A 20,075-nucleotide genomic window follows, 5' to 3' on the forward strand; every position below is an offset into this window, starting at 1 on the left:
TGGCCTGAACTCTGTAGGTGGGAGTTCTATCCATCATTAACTCATAGCTTCTACAAGTGCACTCATCGTGTCCCACTGATCTATAAAAGCTACTGAACAATTGTTGTGAATTTTGAGTATACTTATGTAGCAAATGGTTGTTGTCCATAACGTGTTTCCCTCCTATTTGAAAAATCGTGCACCACAAATCAGGCCTTGCGCTAAGTCCTACTTGTGCCTCCGGCCTTAATCACATCAGTCCTCCTCTTGTGAGGTAATTTGTGAACACCGGACAATGGTCCTTATCATGACCCTAACCCTTTCATTTTATGCACCACACCTCTTCGCACATTTCCGGGTGAGCTATCATGTCCTGTTTCAAAATCTGTATCTCAAGACATAAGTTTTTCAGCTGCATGTGGATTTGCCAAACTCCCAAGTTAGGATCCTACATCAGGGTCTCATGCAGCCTCATCACGATCTCTAAGGCCTCTGCCTGAGTTGTTAACTTCTGCTGTGATAACGCACACCTTAAATGTGGCATTAGCGATGCTACAAACCATTCATGATGTTGTCCATCCATCAGATTCATATTAGCTTCACGAATCGTACACTTCAACCTTTGATCCAACTCCTAAGGAGTTTCGCCTAGTAGCATCATGATTTCTTTGAACCCAATGATTGACTGTGCTTCTAATTTCGTGCTTCTAAATTCCTTATTTAGTGTAATTTAGATATCCACAATTTCCACATTTGGATTGTCATTAGAATTCTTAATATACCAGGTCAGCATGCGGTCCTGCAGGGTGCTAACTAGTGTCGCTTTCTTTATATTGTCATCTATAACTCCCTATGCTTCCCATATGGCTCGTATCATTAACCAAAATTGGTTCAGATCTTCATTTCATACTCCCTTGAACATAGGAAACTTTATCGTGCTTACCATATTGACTCGCGGTGGTGGCAGAGGTGGTATGGGTGAAGATGGAGGTGAAGGCAGTGAAGCTGGTGGTGGTGTGGGTGGGGGTGGTATGTGCGGAGTCCTCTGCCTTATCAAATGGATCGCACTACATGGAGAGACCTTCACGAGCTCTTCCTCATCCCCTCACGGAGGTGAAATCAATGGGCTATTCTCTGGTCCCTTACTTCCTTCGTTTCTGTAGGTTTTTCCACTTCACATAGCTCTGAACATCAAGGTAATTGCATAACCCTCTTTTCACACAGTAACATTTTAATCCAAGTATTTAGACACTTTACGAACTTACCTTGCGGTCCTTTGAGAAAGCATCGCTCTACCTCTTTGTAGTTAACTGAAGTATCTACCGCAAACTCAGTAATGAATCCTCCTATAATCCAATCAAGCCAGTGATCAATAGCGTGCGTGATATGATCCTTCGATGCTTCCAATCTGTGCAGCAACTCTGGGGTCCACACAATAGGATTTTTGAGTTTCCACCTTCCTTGGCTATATTCTAGCTTCGCAATCCACCAGTACAACTCAGTAGGGAAATATGCGAAGAAGATTTCGTGGATCTCTGTGTACAGCTAGCAGTCTAACCAGTCTTCTTTTGTCAGTCGCAGATTCCTGTTCTCCTGCACCGTGAACTTGTGAATTCTTCTATCCAACCAACCTTCAATTTCCTTCTTAGTTGGATTCCAATGAGATGACATTAGACATCTCCATGCAGATTCTGGTCCCAACAACGGGACCATTTGTTGGCTTGAGGGGGCCTGACCCAAGTTTGGAATTAATTATCCAAACAAATCCCTACACTACAGGCCCTTTCGGCAACAGCCCGCAGAGCGTGGGCTAAGGTCTCACCTGAAGCAGTATGGGGGGATGCTGGAACCAAGTTTCTGCAACCTGGAGATGTCTGAGGGGTCAATTTAGTCTAACTGTGAATACCTTCATGCAGGTCACTTCGTACACTATCTTGACTTGCGATACCTTCGAGATCTATTATAATCGCCTTGGCGTAGCCCTAACCAGGGGCTGAGGTGCTTTCACGCTGCTAAGGTAGTGATCTATGCTATTTTCCCAAGTTACACCATGGATCTTACTTATCTTCTTATATATGTTAGTTAACTTCACATAAACAGATACTTTATCTTATATTCACTTAATCAACACAATCATATAAGTTCGCGCACCATATAAACAGTGGAATTGCAATTTATGCCTAATACATTTAATGCACAAAACAGGAAAAAGATACAAAAAATGATATGAAACTTCTCTTTATTACTTCTCCAATGGTTGCAGACTCGACTCACTCTGCGCACTCAGCTGCAGGGGTCTGCGCACTCAGCTGCAGGGGTCTGTGCACTCAGCTGTAGAGCCTTCTCCTACTCTACAACCCAAGACTTGACTCTACACTTAGATAAGACTCAATTCTTCATCTATTACTTCCTTATTTACAACTTAGAGCCTTGCTCTATTTATACAAAAAGCTGACATTACATTACAAAAGTTAGTGCGGACAACCCTATGACTCATTTACAAGCTTGCGCTCTATGCCCACAAAATGCAGAGTCTTTACATCAGATTTAGATGAAATCTGGGCTTTAAGCCCCAAAACTTCCCTTGGGGGATCTCGCGCCCAACAAGGATATTCAAGCTTTTCTAGGGAAGATTAATTTTTTAAGGAGGTTTATCCCGAACTATGCTGAAATTATGAAAGACATAATTGATATGCTCCGAAAGGATCATGAAGTTAAATTGACTATCTCTTTGAGGTATGCATTTGATAAAATAAAGAAGGCTATCTTTGAAGCCCCAACCTTGGTGAGTCCTAATTATACCAAGCCATTCAGTATATTTTCCTTTGCCTCTGAAACAACCCTTGCTGTTGTGTTATTACAAAAGAATGAAGATTCCCATGACCAACCTATAGCCTTTTTTAGTAAGGTTATGAGAGATTCCGAGCTTAAGTATGACATAATTTAGAAGCAAGCCTACGCCCTTATACAAGCTCTGAAATCATTCAAGATGTATGTCCTACATTCACCTACTACTACTTATGTTCCTAACAGTGCTGTAAAAATTGTTTTAACCCAACCAAACGCAGATGGGAAGAGAGGTCGATGGATCACTCAAATACTGGAGTTTGATCTAACTATAAAAACCACAAAGCTAGTAAAGGGTCAAGGTTTAGCTAAGCTTCTAGCTAAATCCAACTGTAAAGTGCTCGGCATCAACTCTGTTATGGAAATACAATGGGAGAATCCACAAGAACCTGCTCAAAGTTCAAATAAGGAGAATACACAAGAACCTTATGTTCATGCAGAAGGGGAGAACCCACAAGAACCTTCCCAAAATTTGAATGAATAGAATCCACAAGAACCTCCTCACCATCCTGAAGAAAAGAATCCACAAGAACCTTTACCTTCGGATCCGACCATTTCTATACACATTGATGAGAAATTTCTTTTGTCAAATTGGTATTAAGATATTGTAAATAATCCATTTTGAATGTCCAACATCATTCTCTAAAAGTCAATGTAAAGCTCCCAAATTGAAAGCAGTCAAATACTATATCATAAATGAAAATCTATACTGGAAGGACCCACTAAATATCTTGTTACTATGTTTAACAGAATCAAAAACTGAAGGAATCATTGATTAATTTCATATAGGAATTTGTGGAGGAAATTATGCTTGGAGAGCAACAACATATAATATATTAAGGGTAGGATTTTATTGGCCCACATTGTTCTTACAAGTAGGATAAAAGGTCAGAAGTTGTGTCCCTTATCAGACGTTTCCTGGTAAGAATGAACTAGCAGCTCTTCTAGTCATCCCAACAATAGTCTCAACACCTTTTCTTCAATGGGGACTAGATTTTATTGGAGAAATTCATCCTACTTCAAGAAATTAACATAGATGGATCCTTACTACAACAGACTACTTTACCAAATGGGTGGAAGAAATTCCAGTAAGAAATGTTATTGATTCAGTAGTAATCAAATTCATTGAAGAAAATATTTTATCTAGATTTGGTTTCCCAACCCAGATTATTACTGACAATGCCACAACATTTTCCAGTGTTAAAATGACTAGGTTTTGCCAGAAATATCAGATTTTGTTACATCATTCGCCTCCATATTACTCAAGGTAATGGTCTTGTAGAATCATCAAATAAAAGTCTGATAAAGGTGATCAAAAAGACTTTAGCAGATCATAAAAAGAGTTGGGACTCTCATCTAATTTATGCAGTGTGGGAAAATAGGATTACTCCAAAGAGATCTACTAGAAAATCTCCTTTTCAATTAGTCTATGGGAAATATGCAATTTTCCGTACCAACTTGGCCCTCCCTATTTTTTAAAGTTTCTGCTGGATTCAACTGATGAACCTAATGATTTTTCAAGGAGAATAAACCAAATTATTGAACTAAATGAAAACAAAGATGAAGTTCAATACAAATTGAAAAAGTATCAGAATAAGATGAAGATCATGTTTGATATAAGAGCAAGGGAAAGGGACATCACAGAGGGTGATCTAGTTCTAATATGGGATTCCAGAAGATAAGACAATGGAAAACATGGCAAGTTTGATAACCTATGGTTTGGACCTTTAGCTATTGCTGAAGTAAAGGGAAACAATACTTTTGTGCTACAAAATCTTGAGGGACTGTATTCCACTTATCCTGTTAATGGAAGGTTTCTCAAACATTATATTCAGTATTGAGAAGTGGAAGTATATTTCATTACTACCATTGTAAAAAGTTTGGTTTATTTTATTTTTCAAACTGTTAGAGTGAATTTTCATAGCAAAGACTCCATAGCCCAAGGAGAAGGCACGTGGATGTGCAGGTTCTCTACATTCTACAAGAGAAAGTAGTTCCCAGTTGGAGTCGATGTTGTAGCATTTTTTGGTTTTGGTAAGTTAGCATCGATTAGTCAAAAAATGAAAATCATTCCACAAAATGTTAAGTTAGGATATGGACAAAATAATATTGAATCAAAAAATGTTAGGGATATTTTGATGAATAAGTCCATATAAAATAAAATGTTAGATTACATGCCCTAAAAAAGGAAGGAAAAAATAAAAAATGTTAGATTAGAGAGAAAAGAAAAATTAATAAATTCTGAAAGTGTTGCAAAACCAAATACCACTACTCTCAGTCAAAGTTTATTTTTGCAAATAAAACGTTGTGTGAAGATTGTTTAATTGCCACACTAGTCATAGAATCCAATTGTACAATTTAATCATGATTGGATTTGATTTAAATTGTTTATCAATAGGTAACAAATAAAATTGGCTCAACAGTTTAATCTGAGCCAATGGAAGCAATAAGGGATAGAAGTAGATTAGTCATTAAAAGGAAAATGTTGAGTTGCTAGTCTAAGTGCACTCACGTAACTAAGATTGAAAAAATGTTAGGAGTTAAAAGTAGCTAGACAAATGAAATATAATTGGAACATGAGAGGATTTTTATCCTAAAATATAACATTGGAAATATGTGCATATGGTGATGGATTTTATTAACCATAAAATCTAAGTATCAATGTTATTGTGCAAATATCCAAACTTCATCCATTTATTTGCAAATACCCCATACATGTCACATCTGAGAGAACCCTTGGCCCCACTAGCACTTCCACCTCGCGTTGTTAAAACTCATTCATTTTAATTTTCATCCCACACACTTTCTTGAGATTTGATGGCCTACATTGTTTTTTGGCCCTCATTTACTGTCTGAACTTTATCCGAGGGGGGAGGTCCAAACTGGGCAGTTTTGGAAACCTCCCTCCAAAACTACTTTTCCTCCATCCTAGTCTTTCGAGAGTTAAAATACTGAAACAACTTACCACCCTAACTTGCTCCTGAACACGGTTTTCATTCGACCATTCACCATCACTCCTACGTCATCATCCACGTCCGCTCCCAGTCACTTCCTCTGTCCAATCAGCTGCTGCCTATCCATTATTCATTTAATTCACCACTCCCGCAAATTTATACTCCATAGACCCGTTTTAATAGTCTCGTTGGATAATTAATGAGGATTTAGCTATTCATCAAACAACCCCGCTCCATTTTATTCATTATAAGCCCTGTTCCTTCAGAAAAACCGTTACACAGTACATTTTTGAAACTCAATTCATCACTGAAGATTTCGTGCTTGCAGCCTAAATGAAAAATTCATCATTCAATCGAATTTTCAATTATGTCAAGAACAAAGCTGAAATCCAGGTCCACCTAATCCATTTTAAATTATACTATTCTTCTGTTATTAGTGTGTTTCAAACCAATTCTTCCCATTTCTGTCCAGTTCAGCCTGCAATTCACCTAACAAAATGCCTCCTAAGGGAAAAGAAAGTGCAAAAATCCCAAATCCCCTCATTCATCCACAAGTTAACTTCCATCATACTCCCCTGGTCGACAGAGACTGTAAAATCATTAAGTCTTCCTCCCAATTGATTTATATGAAATCTACTGCTGGATGCAGGACCTACTAGTTGATCAGACAGATGAAATCAGACTGTGGGACTCCCACCTTCCTCACTACATGTTCCCACAGATACATATAGCACCTGAATTTGTTAGGAAATGCCATGAATCCTATGATCCCAGTCAAAGAGATATCATTTCACCTACAGGAAAAATCCTCTGTTTCATCAATGCTCAGTCTATTAACAGATGTTGCAGGCCCCAACTATTGCATCAACCCATCCTTTCTTTCATGAAAGCTTGATAGAAGCCTATCAAAAGTTAGATTTCACTAAAAGGTCTAAAACTCTTGAATTTTTTCTAGCTATAGATATCCCTCTGCCTAAAAGAAACCCTCCTTATGATTAATCCATGTTCCCAGACGGAGCTAAGAAAATTAGCACTAATATTTCTTATTTTCTTGGTTACAATTATGATCAATATGTTAATGAAGCCATATTAGGTTTCTTGTATATCTTTTCTGCTGATTCCAAACCTACTATTCTCTATAACTTTAACCAATTTCTAGCTGAAGCCATCCATGAACAATTTGTCCAATTTAATACTAAAGAAGTATTCAAGTATGCTTCAATACTTGTATATCTTTTTATATATTTTTAGGGAGACAATTTTCCATTTACCTTACAAAAGCTAGATGAATAAGGTAACCAGTAATCAATGATATTTTGGACTTCCATGGGAATGAAGGAGAAGGAAGAATTTACATATAAATAGTTCATAGAATTGTTTTTTCATCCAGCTATTGATCTTATGAGCAACACTCCAGTACCAAGAATCAGTGATGAAATTGTGATAGTATTGCAGCTAGTTGATCAAGCCACCACAAGAGATTGGTACCTTTACCAAAACAGTACATAAATAAAAGTCTCTGGTTGTGAGCTTCCACCCTAAGAACTTCCTAAGTACCTCCCTATCAGAATTTTTCATTGGAATATATTAGGTAGAGGTTAAATGCAGATGAAGTACATTTTGTAGCTGCAAAGAAGAAATCATAGTTCAAGCTAAAGTCTCAGGTTGGTCCTTTCATCTGCAACACTAGAGCAGCAGGAGAAGAAGTAGATAGGTTATTGAAAGAAATGAAGTTTGGTCTCATATTCACTTGGTCTTTTGACCCAATGGGAGTGATTTCAAAACTTAGGGTTGAAAATAAGTTTACTGCATACCACAACACAGCTAGGCCTAAAATAGAGGAGTAAAAAAATCAGTTAGAATGGAAGGAGAATACCCTTCAAGAAGCTGAAGAATAGGCAATCTCTACTTCAAATGTACAAACTCCACTTGCACAGGAAAAGACAACTAAATGAGGAAGGGAAGAACATTCATCCCCTACAACTGAAGCACCCATCCAGGGCTTTAGAATTATACATAGAAAGAAGAGACCTAGGATGTCTGTGAAGGTTAGTACAACAAATGAGCCACATAAAACAACATTTGATGGACTTGGAGAGAGTTTTATTTTTACACAGTTTGGTGGACATTCTACATAGTCCCCCACTCATTCCACTACTTCTCAGGAACAATAAGTGATTCAGACCAGTGGAACCAGTCATAAGGACAAAGAAGATGATATCTTTCATGTCTTCAGTGAAATTAAGAATAAGAATGAGGAATTGAAGTTGAACACTTATACTCAATTCTGGAAACACTCTTCTAGTTCTCAAGCTAGACTTCTTTCAGTCTTTGACTCTGAAAAGGGTAAGATGCAAATGGATTTCTTACAAGCTCAAATTCCATAGCCCAGGACTCCTGCACATTATTAGAAGCAATCCTCCTTTGAGTTTAATGTAAAAGATGTGCATCCAATTGACCAAATTGAGATGCACAAATAGACTGACCAAATGATTTCCTCCACATTAACTCACACTGCCATGAGTTTGTCAAAGTTGTAGGTCACTTTTTCCAATATGTAGTCACAGCTCAAGTTGGAAAATTTTTCCTCACTGGAAAAGGACACCAAGATCAAATATTTAGAAGATCTGATGCTGAAGATGGGATATGATCCCTCAAATATAAATGTTGCAAAAGAACTTGTCAGGAAGAAAAATGCTGAGCTCTCAGCATTAAGGAAGTAGCTCAAACTACCAGTTTTTGAGGACCCAATGACCAAGGAGATTGAAGAAATTAAGACTCAAAAATTCAACATGATGAAGCTCATCACGAAACAAAATATGCAAATAAAGCAGATGGAGGAGAAAATGGAAAAAATTGTCAAAGAGAAAGAATAAGTTGTGAAAAGGGCTCAAATTCCAATGGATGTAGTTCCTCTTTCAACACTCTATAACTAGAGATTCTACTTCAGGAACAACACCAACTACAGGTACAACAAAAGGAGATGAACAACTTGTAGAAGCTATTCAGAACATGTCCATTCAGACAGTTGAAATCAAGAAGTTACAGGATGAGCTGGACAAATTAAAACATATGAAAGTAGTTGCAGACAGTTCACATGCAGCCGAGTTGCTGAGGGAAAAAAGTCAAATTGAATTTTTCCATAAAGAAATCAAAGAATCATACCTTGGAAACAAACTAGGTTTGGCAAAGGAGATTTTATGGGAAGAGATTATTGAATCATTCAAGGATATCTAGCCCTATTTCAAGATAATCTTTGAAGAAGAAGACTTGTTGGAGAAAGCTCAGGAAGCTATTGAAACTATCTCCAAGGAAATTGAGGACATGCTAGAAGTTGCGACTTAGGTAATCAAGTTTTTGAATTCTAAAGACAGCTATTAGCTTGAAGAATTAGGTATAAATGACAGGACAACAACCATACTTGAAGTGAAGAAAATAATCACAAAGAAAAACCTCATTCCTCAATTGGAGGAAAAATGCAACAACGTTAATGTCATAGTTCAAATATTTTTCAGTATGTTAGAACCCTTGACCAGCAAGGGTTTGCCCTCTATTCTTGTGATAAACAACAAATTAATGCCCATTGAGGATTATGTTCGAAAGCTTACAGAGGTAGGTACCAATGCCACTTCAGTTTCAAACATAAGAGGTGCAGCAACACCAAGGGTTGTGTTGAATGCACTCAGAGATGCCTTTTTCAATCTAAATGAAATCAGACATATATTTCTAGTAAAACCTATTTTTACTAAGTATATAGAAATGGATGAAGTTTACCGAAGAGTAAATAAGTTATCTATCCCAGATAAGAAATGTTGGGAATAGTTAACTGATTTACTTGACTGAAAAGAGGATAAAAAAGAATTCAGTGTTTCCAGGAATAGGTCATCAACAGTTCAACAGTTTACAGTGTTTCTAGGAACAGGTCATCAATAGTTTAGTAGTTTTCAGTGTTTCCAGGAATAGTCATCAACAACTCAACACAAAAATAGTGACAGATCGACTATCAGTTTATATTCGTGATTTTCTATTGATCTATTTTTGTAAATTTCTTTAAGATAACTTCTTAGCTCTATGATTGTATAAATAACTCCCTTCCATGAGTTATCAAGGGTTGCACCCTTGAAAGAAACATTTGTAAGCATTAAATATACTTGGCCTTTTCTGAATCATTAATACAAAAGCAAAGGATTCTGAGTTTTGATTCATACAGTTTTGTGTTCCCTGTAAGTTTTCCAGTTTTCCTTTACTGTGTTCTCTCTTCATATTCTTACACAAAGATAAATAGGTAGGAATAATCGTGTTTCAATTTACTCCTATAAGAATCTAAAGTGATCACCTTTAAAGAGAATGAATTATATAAACTGTTTATTTAATTAATTCCCTCTAAATCATAGAATCATCAACATCTTTTGTAATCCTAGGCATATTCTGTTAAACTTTCTGAACATTGTTTGAAGGTTTTCTTACTTATGATTATTTAATTATCTATTTGAAAATTGTAATAGTCATATCATGTTTCAATTTCTACTCATCACTAAACAAGTTATATCACTATGTGGATTTTAATAGCAACCCTCTATTTAAATATTAATACTATTCAAAAGGTTAGGTATGACTGTTTTAAATCTTTTTCATACATTGGTCCTCCAAAATTAAAACAAAACCCTCCAAAAAACATATCTTAGATGCCCTGGCATGATAGCTGGCCATTATCATCTCAGAGATACAACAGTTCCAGGGCACACTGCCAGTGTGCATCTAATTCCATCTGAAAATTCTAATGACCAAAAAATCCATCCATGGCCTTCCATTATTTGCTACACAATCCCTTAAGCAATCTAGTCACCCCCTTTTGCGCAGTCATGTACCTTCCAATATTTGTGGGCATCCCATTCTCTTCTACAAAATCCCTCAGGAAACCCCTCCCTTGGTAAGGTTTCCTCACATCAGAATTCCAAAAACCAAGGCATATCCCTACCTAAAAACCATAATACCGGTCATAGGATTCCCATGGCAATCAATGGACACTATTCAATTCCAGTGTCCCATGATGGCCCTGCTCCTGAACTGCTTTACTAGCATACTCCTGCATGTTCTAATTCCTTTCACCGATGCTGCTAATTCTTGCAGTCAGTTTCAACCACCCAACTGGGAATTTTCATGCTATCATGTACTAAGCACATAACTTCCATTAGATTTAAAATAAATTCAAATCATACCTCATTGGTGGCCCGTCAATAAGGTACACTTACACTTATGTTCACTTCCTATCACAACAAGCCAAACCAACTCTTTACCAAATCATCATGTATAAACATATCACATCTGGTTAGCTCAAAACACAACCATCATAGATCAAAATCATGAATCACATGAAATCATCATAAACCAAAATCATAGATCACATGTAACCATCATAAATTAGAATCATAGATCACATGCATAATAAAACTAAAATAAAATACTGATACTTATCCTTTAATAGGTCATTTTCTTCTACCTTTGTCCTTTGTCCTTTTGTACACACACTAGATTGGTTTCCACACTCGAAAAACACCCAGTTCCTTTTTCTTTTCTTCAATCATGTACACATACACATTGTACATTACAACACATAAATCCACACACAACGTATGACACCACACAATACATATGCCTACACAATACAACAAAACACATACACAACACAACACAACACAACACAACACATACTCCTACATCCAGTGTACAACACAATACACATACATACACAAAGTACAACACAATGGATACACGTGTCACAATGCCATTACTACACAATTCACATACGTAGTACCACATGTACACAACACAACATGTACATCATGCACACAATAAGACATGTACAATAGTACCACATGTACAATATGTACATAGTACCCCCTATACACAACACCATTTCACAACATGTACACAACACCACATGTACACAACACCACCTGCACAATGTGTACATCCACATGTACACAACACCACCTGCACAATGTGTACAAAACACCACATGCACGACATGTACAAAACACCACATGTACACAAGACCACATGCATAACATCTACACAACACCACCTACACACAACAACCCATGTACATGGCACTGCATGCACGCAACACCACATGTACAATCATACACACGACACCACATGTACATAGCACCATATGTACTGCATGCACACCATGCCATATGTACACAACACCACATACGCAACATGCACAAAGCACCATTGGTACACAACACCACATATCCAACATGATCACAACACCATATGTACAAAAAACCACATATTCAACATGCACACAACACCATCTATACATAGCACTACATAAACAACATGTACACAACATCATATATACACAACACTGCATATACAAGATGTACATATCACCATATGTACACAACACCACATGTGCACAACATCACAAGTACAACATGTACAACACATATACAACAGTAGTAATGCACGTCCATAAACCACACACTGACTCTACCAAGAAACCTTGCTGCTAGTGTCTTTTCATTATTCATGCATGTTTCATCATGTCGCAATCACACTGCTTCCATTTTGTTAATGTATCCCTCAACATTACCTTGTAGATTTGTCAGCGTTACCCTTCCCACTTGATTCCTCATAAACCAGGAACCTCTTCATGACATTCGCCTGCATAAGCAATCATTCCTCCACTAGAATCACTCCTGATGACCCTATTAGAAAAAGTCATACATACACATATATATACATATAACCTGTTGGCTTGAGGGGGCCTGACCGAGGTTCAGAGTTATTTAGCCAAACAAATCCCTACACTACTGGCCCTCTCAGAGTGGAGCACAGACTGAAGTCTCACCCAAAGCAGTATGGGGGGATGCTGGAACCAAGTTTCCACACCCTTGAGATGTCTGAGGTGTCGATTTAGTCCAATTTTGCCTATCCTCGCACAGGTTACTTTGCGCACTATTCTAACCTTCAATACCCTCACGATATGTTATAATTGCCTTTCATGTAGCCCTAACCAGGGGTTGAGATGCTTTCACGCGGCTATGGCAGTGAACTGCACTATTTCCACAATATACACCATGTATCTTATTTTCTTAAAGATCTTAGTTAACTTCGTGTAAACAGATATTCTACCTTGCTTTCACTTAATCAACACATTCATACATATTTGCGCATCATATAAGCATTAAAAGTGCAATGTATATTCAATGTAACAGATGCATAAAACATGAAATAAATACGCATAATGGATATTAAACTTCTCTTTATTAATGCTCCAACTGTTATAGAATCGACTCGCCTTATGCACTCAGCTACAGGGGTCCGCGCACTCAGCTGTGAACTACTAGGCCTCTGCGCACTTAGCTGCAGAGCCTTCTCCTACTCTACGACCCAAAACTAGACTTTACACTTCGGATATGAATCAACTCTTCATCCTTAGATCCATATAGCCGACATTACATTATAAAATTGAGGGCGGACAACCCTATGACTCTTTTACAAACTACGTGCTCCGCACCCCAAAAATGCGGAGTCTTTACATCAGGGTTACAACTTTTGACCAAAATCTAGGCTTTAAGCCCCAAAACATCCCTTGGGGGATTCTGCACCCAACAGGACCCCAAAAAAAACATCGTGGCTCACCCTCGAGTCACTCTGTCGGTGCAAAGATCTTTGCACGAAGACCTCCCAATTTTGCCTGGACCGCTGCAAGATCAGCAATGCACTGAGCGGCTGCCTGTTGCACTTCCTAGACATGTTGTTTAGAGACTGTTGTAGCTGAACTGCTTCCCTGAACCTGTTCTTGTGTTCCTTGCATCTGCGTAAGCTTTTCTTCAATAGAGGCTATAATGACATATGCCTCATCAATCCACGACTGTAAGTGCGCCTTCAAAACTGTTTCCTTATGTCAAGCATCATCCCCTTGCTCTTTGAGAGCTTTCGCCTGCTGCATCCTCACGAGCCTCTACGTAAGGGCAACCGTCTATGCGGTCCCTTTTACTTCATCATATTTCTACTATAGCTCATGCGCCTCTGTTTCTAGGCGTTGTATGTTCGTGTCCTCCTGCAGAGTAGTTAGAACCTCGAATGACTCCTCAAATAGCTTTTTGGAGTCTTTCACTGCACTATTGACCTCCACTATTGATGTTGTAATTGTGCTGGCATGATTTTCCTTAACCTATGGTGGAGTTGAAGGCTATGCCTTCAATTGCGGTTTTGCTATCTGAAGGTTTAGTTCGAGCTAAACCCTGGCCATCTCTTCCTTTTCCTCGCGCACCCCTGCTGGTATTTTCTTGATGCACACCTCCATTGGTTCTTCTGCTTGGATGGCTAGCTCCGGGACCATCTGGTAGGCTTCCTTGATCACCTACACTAGCTATCGGTTCTGTGCTACTACCTCGTCGCACTGTAGGCTCAACTGTTCAATGTTGATGCACTGCTCGCTCATGACTTGGAGCACGTGGCCCTCCCTGGCTCGCAGTTCTGCAGTAAATCCATATTGCAAAGCATAGAGCGTCTCTCAAGGGAACGAACCATATTTATCCCGATTCCCTTCAGCCCGCTAACCATAGGCCTGTCGACCTCATTTTCTGTAACCAGCGCTCCCTCTGGCAGCACTATTGTGTTAGTCGTCAAAGCACGCAACATCTCCTCGGCTATGGCCGTGCCTAGTGCGAGGCTGGTTGACACAGTGCCAGCCTATGGGGTGCGCACCTGCAACTCCTGTATCTGCGCTCGGAGAGCCCCCAACACCATCTGGTGTTCCTTCACGAACTACTGGAGGGTCTTCAAGGTGACATCCCTCACCATCTCCCTAATGTCATGCAAATCCCCTTCAGTGAGGGTGATCGGGTCGAAATAAGTATTTGAAGCCTTCGACTTCTTCCGCGGCCCTACCTGCTCTCTTGGGCGCTGTGGTTTCAACTGTGTGGATGTTGTCTGCAAGTCCATGCCACCTTGCTCTATATCTATTTCTTGTTCGGGTGAAGGTGACTTCTGCCCTTCGCACTCTTCCTTTGTTGCCTTCTGCTGTTGTTCTGCCACCTTCATAGCATCCCTCGCCACCTAGGCCTTATCTTCTTCCACTTCATTCCTACACTTCTCTGCTAACTGCACCATCCAGAGTTTCCCCTCATCCTTTTTCCTCTGCGTGGCAAACTTATTCGTTTCCACCGCAGAGCTAGCTGGAGTGTGCCACTCTGGCGGCCACGACTCAAGAATCGTGAAGATAACATCATCTGTCACCAGATAAGGTATCTCGTGCCATGTCTTTGTGGGGTCCTTTTGCGCCCTGATGTAAACATGATGGAAATCTGCCTTGAACTCTATGAAGCTCTACATAATGTTATAGACCATGTGCGATAACCGCAGCTTGCGATTAACCCAATTCTAATGTTCATCTCCATGAACACCTAGAATATCTTACTGTCCCTTATCCTTTGCACATCTCTATTTTCCCACAATGAAGCGTACTTTGCTGCCTCTGGAAGGTCCTCCGTGATCGTGGGGAACTAGCTATCTTCAGGCGATTCCCATGCCACCAACACTATGGACAATAGCAGCCACGCATAATGAAAAGTATTTCCCTACTCATGTGCCTCGCTTTAGTTCTCAAGGAACTCACTGCACAAGTAGTTCACCCAGTTAAACTGGACCCCTTCTGTGCATTGCATGACAAGTGAAACCACTGATGTGGGAACCTCATCCATGCGACACTTCTACATAACCTTTCAGGCCAATATCAACGTTGTGACTTTGACCGTAGGGTTATTGATGCTGGAAATCGCGTACCCTCTGTTCTTCTTCTCCAGCTTGAACTTCTTCTTCATGGCCTTCGCGATGGCAAAATCATCACTCTTACCCTCCAAGATATTCACTGGATCCTCCCTTTTGCAAGGGACCCTGGTAATTCTATGAATTAAGTGGTCTGTGACGGGGATGGGCTCCTCTAGCCACAAGCACCCATCATGTACCAGGCAAAGCAGCTGCCTGATGATAAAAAATAGTCATTGGGGCACAATGGTAATGTGGCACCCAGAGTAGGTTTAATAGTCCTGCCTTTTCTACACCTCTCATCCACTTACGAGGCTCCAACTGTATGACTCCAGTCGGCGCATCTTTCTTCTAGTGCATCAGCTACGCGGTTGCTAAATGTGGGAACTTCTCATGGTTCGCGAGATCCCAGTCTTCAAATTTTAATACCGACACTTGCCCCAAGTGTGCTCCGTAAAAAATAATGTCTTTAGGGAGTAGTAGAGTCTACAGAGAGATTTTGCTCTCATCTGTCTTTGGGCACCTTTTCTTTACGCTTCCATGGAGGAACATATGTGGGAAGCCTAGTAAGAGAGTCCTTGCCCCGGGTGTCAACCTCCATTTCTACATCCTCCTCCTCCTCTACCAAGATTTCTTCAAATTATTCCTCCTCATTAGCCTCCAAATTAATAGCCTTCCCCTTTTCTTCCATGGTAAGCTTAGTCCTTAACGGGTTCCTAGGGGAGACGCGCACTGGTACCATAGCCTTCTTGTCGTTCTTGGGTCTTGGCGTGCGTGACGATTTAGGGATTTCTACGACTATCTCGACACTTTCTAGGACTTCTACTTCCGTCATGGCCTACGCGGCTTCCTCAGGGGTCATTACTCCAGTATCCATGGCTTCCTCAGGTGTGGCCATAGTGCTATTCCACAATTCTCTCAACGGGTCAGGTAAGTGCTCAAACAATGACTTCACCTTCAAAAGATTGAATAGATCTAGATTCATGAATGTTTGTGTGCACAATAGGTCAGTCCTGAAATTGCCAAGTGTTTTTGCTGGACTCCCCTTTGTAATTTATAGCGCCTTTTGAATTTGAATTCGACCGTTGCCCCCACATTCAGTCCATTAATGCTCACTTGGTGGCAGATTTTCAAGAATATAGCCCATAAAGTTCGCCTTAAATTCCTGGTGCCTGCTCCGTTTGGTCTCAAACTCAGCATCATCGTGAATAGTAATTGTAACGGTCACTTTCCAACCGACCCGTGCAACAACGTAGCTACCCTCGCACTGTTGCGAACCCTATGACACTTTGCTACTGCGTGTAGTCCTGACATTGTGCAGCTCCCGGACAGAGTAGTTTATAGTCCCACGCCTCCTTTCAGCTGCCTAGAGCGCTAAGAATGTACTTCTGTTGGCTAGTCAGATGGCTGAGCCCCTGTGTACACCTTCAACCAACTGCCATTGACTTTTCCTAGGACGAGTTCTCCATTTAACTTTACCAACTGCACCGTGCCACCATCTGTGATCTCCTTAATAACATATGGTCCTAGCCAATGCATTCTGAGCTTCCCTGGGAATTTATTGAATTTACTATCATAAAACAACACCAAATCATTCACCTTGAAGGTGCAAAACTTAATATGTCGATCATGCCAAGCCTTTTCGCGCTGCTTTTGGACCTGCTGGTGAAATCCAGCAAAAAATCATTCTTCTTCGAGCTCCTCCAATTGCATGAGCCTCTCCTCCAGAGCTCTGTGATCCATCATACCTGTGAGCGCTACTATGCACAGACTAGGCACGATGTATTCCATAGGCATTACAGCTTCCACTCCATAGACAAGCCTAAAAGGTGTCTGTCCCATTAGTTTCTTGCATGTCGTCCTATAAGCCCATAATACTGCAAGTACATGCATGTCCCAATCACTTCGCTGCATGTTACATACTTTGGTCAGTGTGGTCTCCAGTACTTTGTTGAATGCTTCTACTGTCCCATTAGCCTGTGGGTGATACGATGTGATTTTCTGATGATACACCTGAAATTATTCCATTAGCGCGCTGATCATCTCGTTCAGGAAATGTGTACTGCGATCACTCATCAAGATCTTCAGACATCCGAATCGTGTCAATACGTGTTCAAACAGAAACTTCACGGCTGTCGCGGCCATGCAATCCTTTACCGACTGTGCTTCTGCCCAACGAGTCAGGTACTCTGTCGCAGTGATAATATATCTCGCACCTGTCTTTCCTTGAGGTTTGATAGGTCCTACAAAGTCGATTGCCCACTTTTCGAAGGGCTGCAACATCATTTTCAGATTCAAAGGCATCTCGTCCCTCTGCGATGGTTTACCTGTTCTTTGATATAAATCACATGCCTTGCAATGTGCTTTTGAATCTTGATGAAGGGTCAGCCACCACAACCCTGCACGGAGAATCTTCTGCGCGGTTTCTCTCCCTACATAATGTCCTCCCGTAGCGCCCCCATGAGCATCCGTGAGGATGTTGCTTCATTCAAACTCAGGTACATACCTTCGCAGTATCTCATAATTCCCCATCTTATATAGGTGCCCCACAATGATAGAGAAATCTGCCGTGCAGACCACTAGTTCCTTCTTCTACTGGATAGAGTACCCTTTTGGTGCAGTTCCAATCGTGAGAAAGTGAATTATATATTCAAAATTTCCATCGTCTATGTGCATAGAAAAGAGCTACGCATTGCATAATCCTTACTCCAGACTAGTAGGTTCCTCTCCTGTCTCAATGTGCGACAAGTGATCTGCTCCCGTGTTCAATCGTCCAGGTTTCACAATAACTTCAAAATTATGTTCTTGGAACAATAAAAGCCATTTGTACATGTAGCCCCCCCCAACATAGGCTTATTGACCAAGTACTTCAACACAGAATGATCTGTATACATCTTAAAGTGACCCCCTAGCAAGTAGTGTTTATAATTCTGGAGTGCATATACCATAGCCAGTCCCTTGCGTTCAGTGGTGGAATAGTTCTTTTCTGCTTTAGATAATCTGTGACTCGTGAATGCAATAGGGTGATCCAAGCCTTCTCCACCATCCTATGTTAGTACTACCCCCGGTGCTATACTCGACGCATCGACATGGACATGAAACTCTTTCTTCCAGTTTGGGAAGACCAGAATCGGCACAGTATCCATCTTTTCTTTCAATACATCCAGGCTTTTCTTACAGTCATCGTTCCAGTAGGACATGACATCCTTTTTCAACAACTTTTCCATCGGCGTGGTGATCTGGGCATAGCATTTAATGAACTTCCTATACTACCCCATATGGCCCAGAGTAGCGCGCAGCTGTTTCGCACGCCGCGGTGCTTCCAAATTCAGAATCACCATGATTTTCATGGGGTCTACCATCAGCCCTTGTCTACAAACCACATGCCCCAATAGGTTCCCAAAAGGAATGCGGACCGTACACTTCTTGAGGTTGAGCACAGTTTGGTATCTTCGGCATGTATCCAGCATCAAGCCCAAGTTCACTACATGGCACCTAACCAGCCCAAATACAGTCCAGTTGCCAAAATGGACCTCCAAGAACTTATGAATATATTCCCTAAATGTCGCAACAACTGCACGCGAAAATATAGCAGGGGCATTCTTCAGTCCAAATGGAATGACAGTATATTGAAAGCAACACCACTCAGTCGCAAAGGTTGTCTTGCTCCTATCCTCTGGCGTAATTTTGATCTAGTGGTACCTTGAGAACCCATCAGTGAAAGAATATGCCTCGTGACTGCCTACATTGTCCAACACCTCATATGTGAATGGAGTTGGGAATGGATCATGTACACACGTGTCATTCAACTTTCTAAGATCCACGCATATTCTTATTTTGTCCTTTTGATTCTTCTCTTCTACCACCATTGGGCTTACCTAATTGGATTCCTCCACAGGCTCAATGATGACTGTCGCAAGCATCTTTTCTAGTTCTATGCAGACCTTCTCCTTGTATTTTGGATTTAAGTGATACGACCTCTACTTAACTGGCTTCACATCGGGTTTTAATGTGATCTTCATTACCCTTAAATCTCTGATTATTCCCTTCAAATCCATAAACTTGGTCGGGAATAAGTCCTGATATTCACGGAGTAATTCAACGACCTTATCCATCGTCGCACCATCCCAATAGTCTCTAATCTTCACAATTTTAGGTTCTGCCTCCGTACCAATATTCACCTACTTAGTCTTCACGAACACGGTTATGTCAGGGTTCTCAATCTATGGTCCCTGAACCTCGTGATGGCCTTCTGTCTCTGGAATGTTAATTTTCTGCAGATCTTCATCTTCTTCTTCAGCAGTTACATTATAACATTCCAGCGTGCAACTCAGCTGAGTAGCCCATTCAAGCTTAATCGATTCTATCAGCTCCTGTGGTATCCTAACGATGGATGCTTTTACCTCTTGTAGCACTTCATCAATACTGTCCCACTCATCCTCAAAATTGAAGGTCATCATGAACCCTTCACGCAGAATATCCCATTCACCTGTCCCATGGCGGAGCTCT

The sequence above is a fragment of the Pinus tabuliformis genome, chromosome 6 (genome assembly GCF_031772625.1).
Source record: "Pinus tabuliformis cultivar Carrire ecotype Pingquan chromosome 6, CPIR1, whole genome shotgun sequence".
NCBI classification, from domain to species: Eukaryota; Viridiplantae; Streptophyta; class Pinopsida; order Pinales; family Pinaceae; genus Pinus; species Pinus tabuliformis.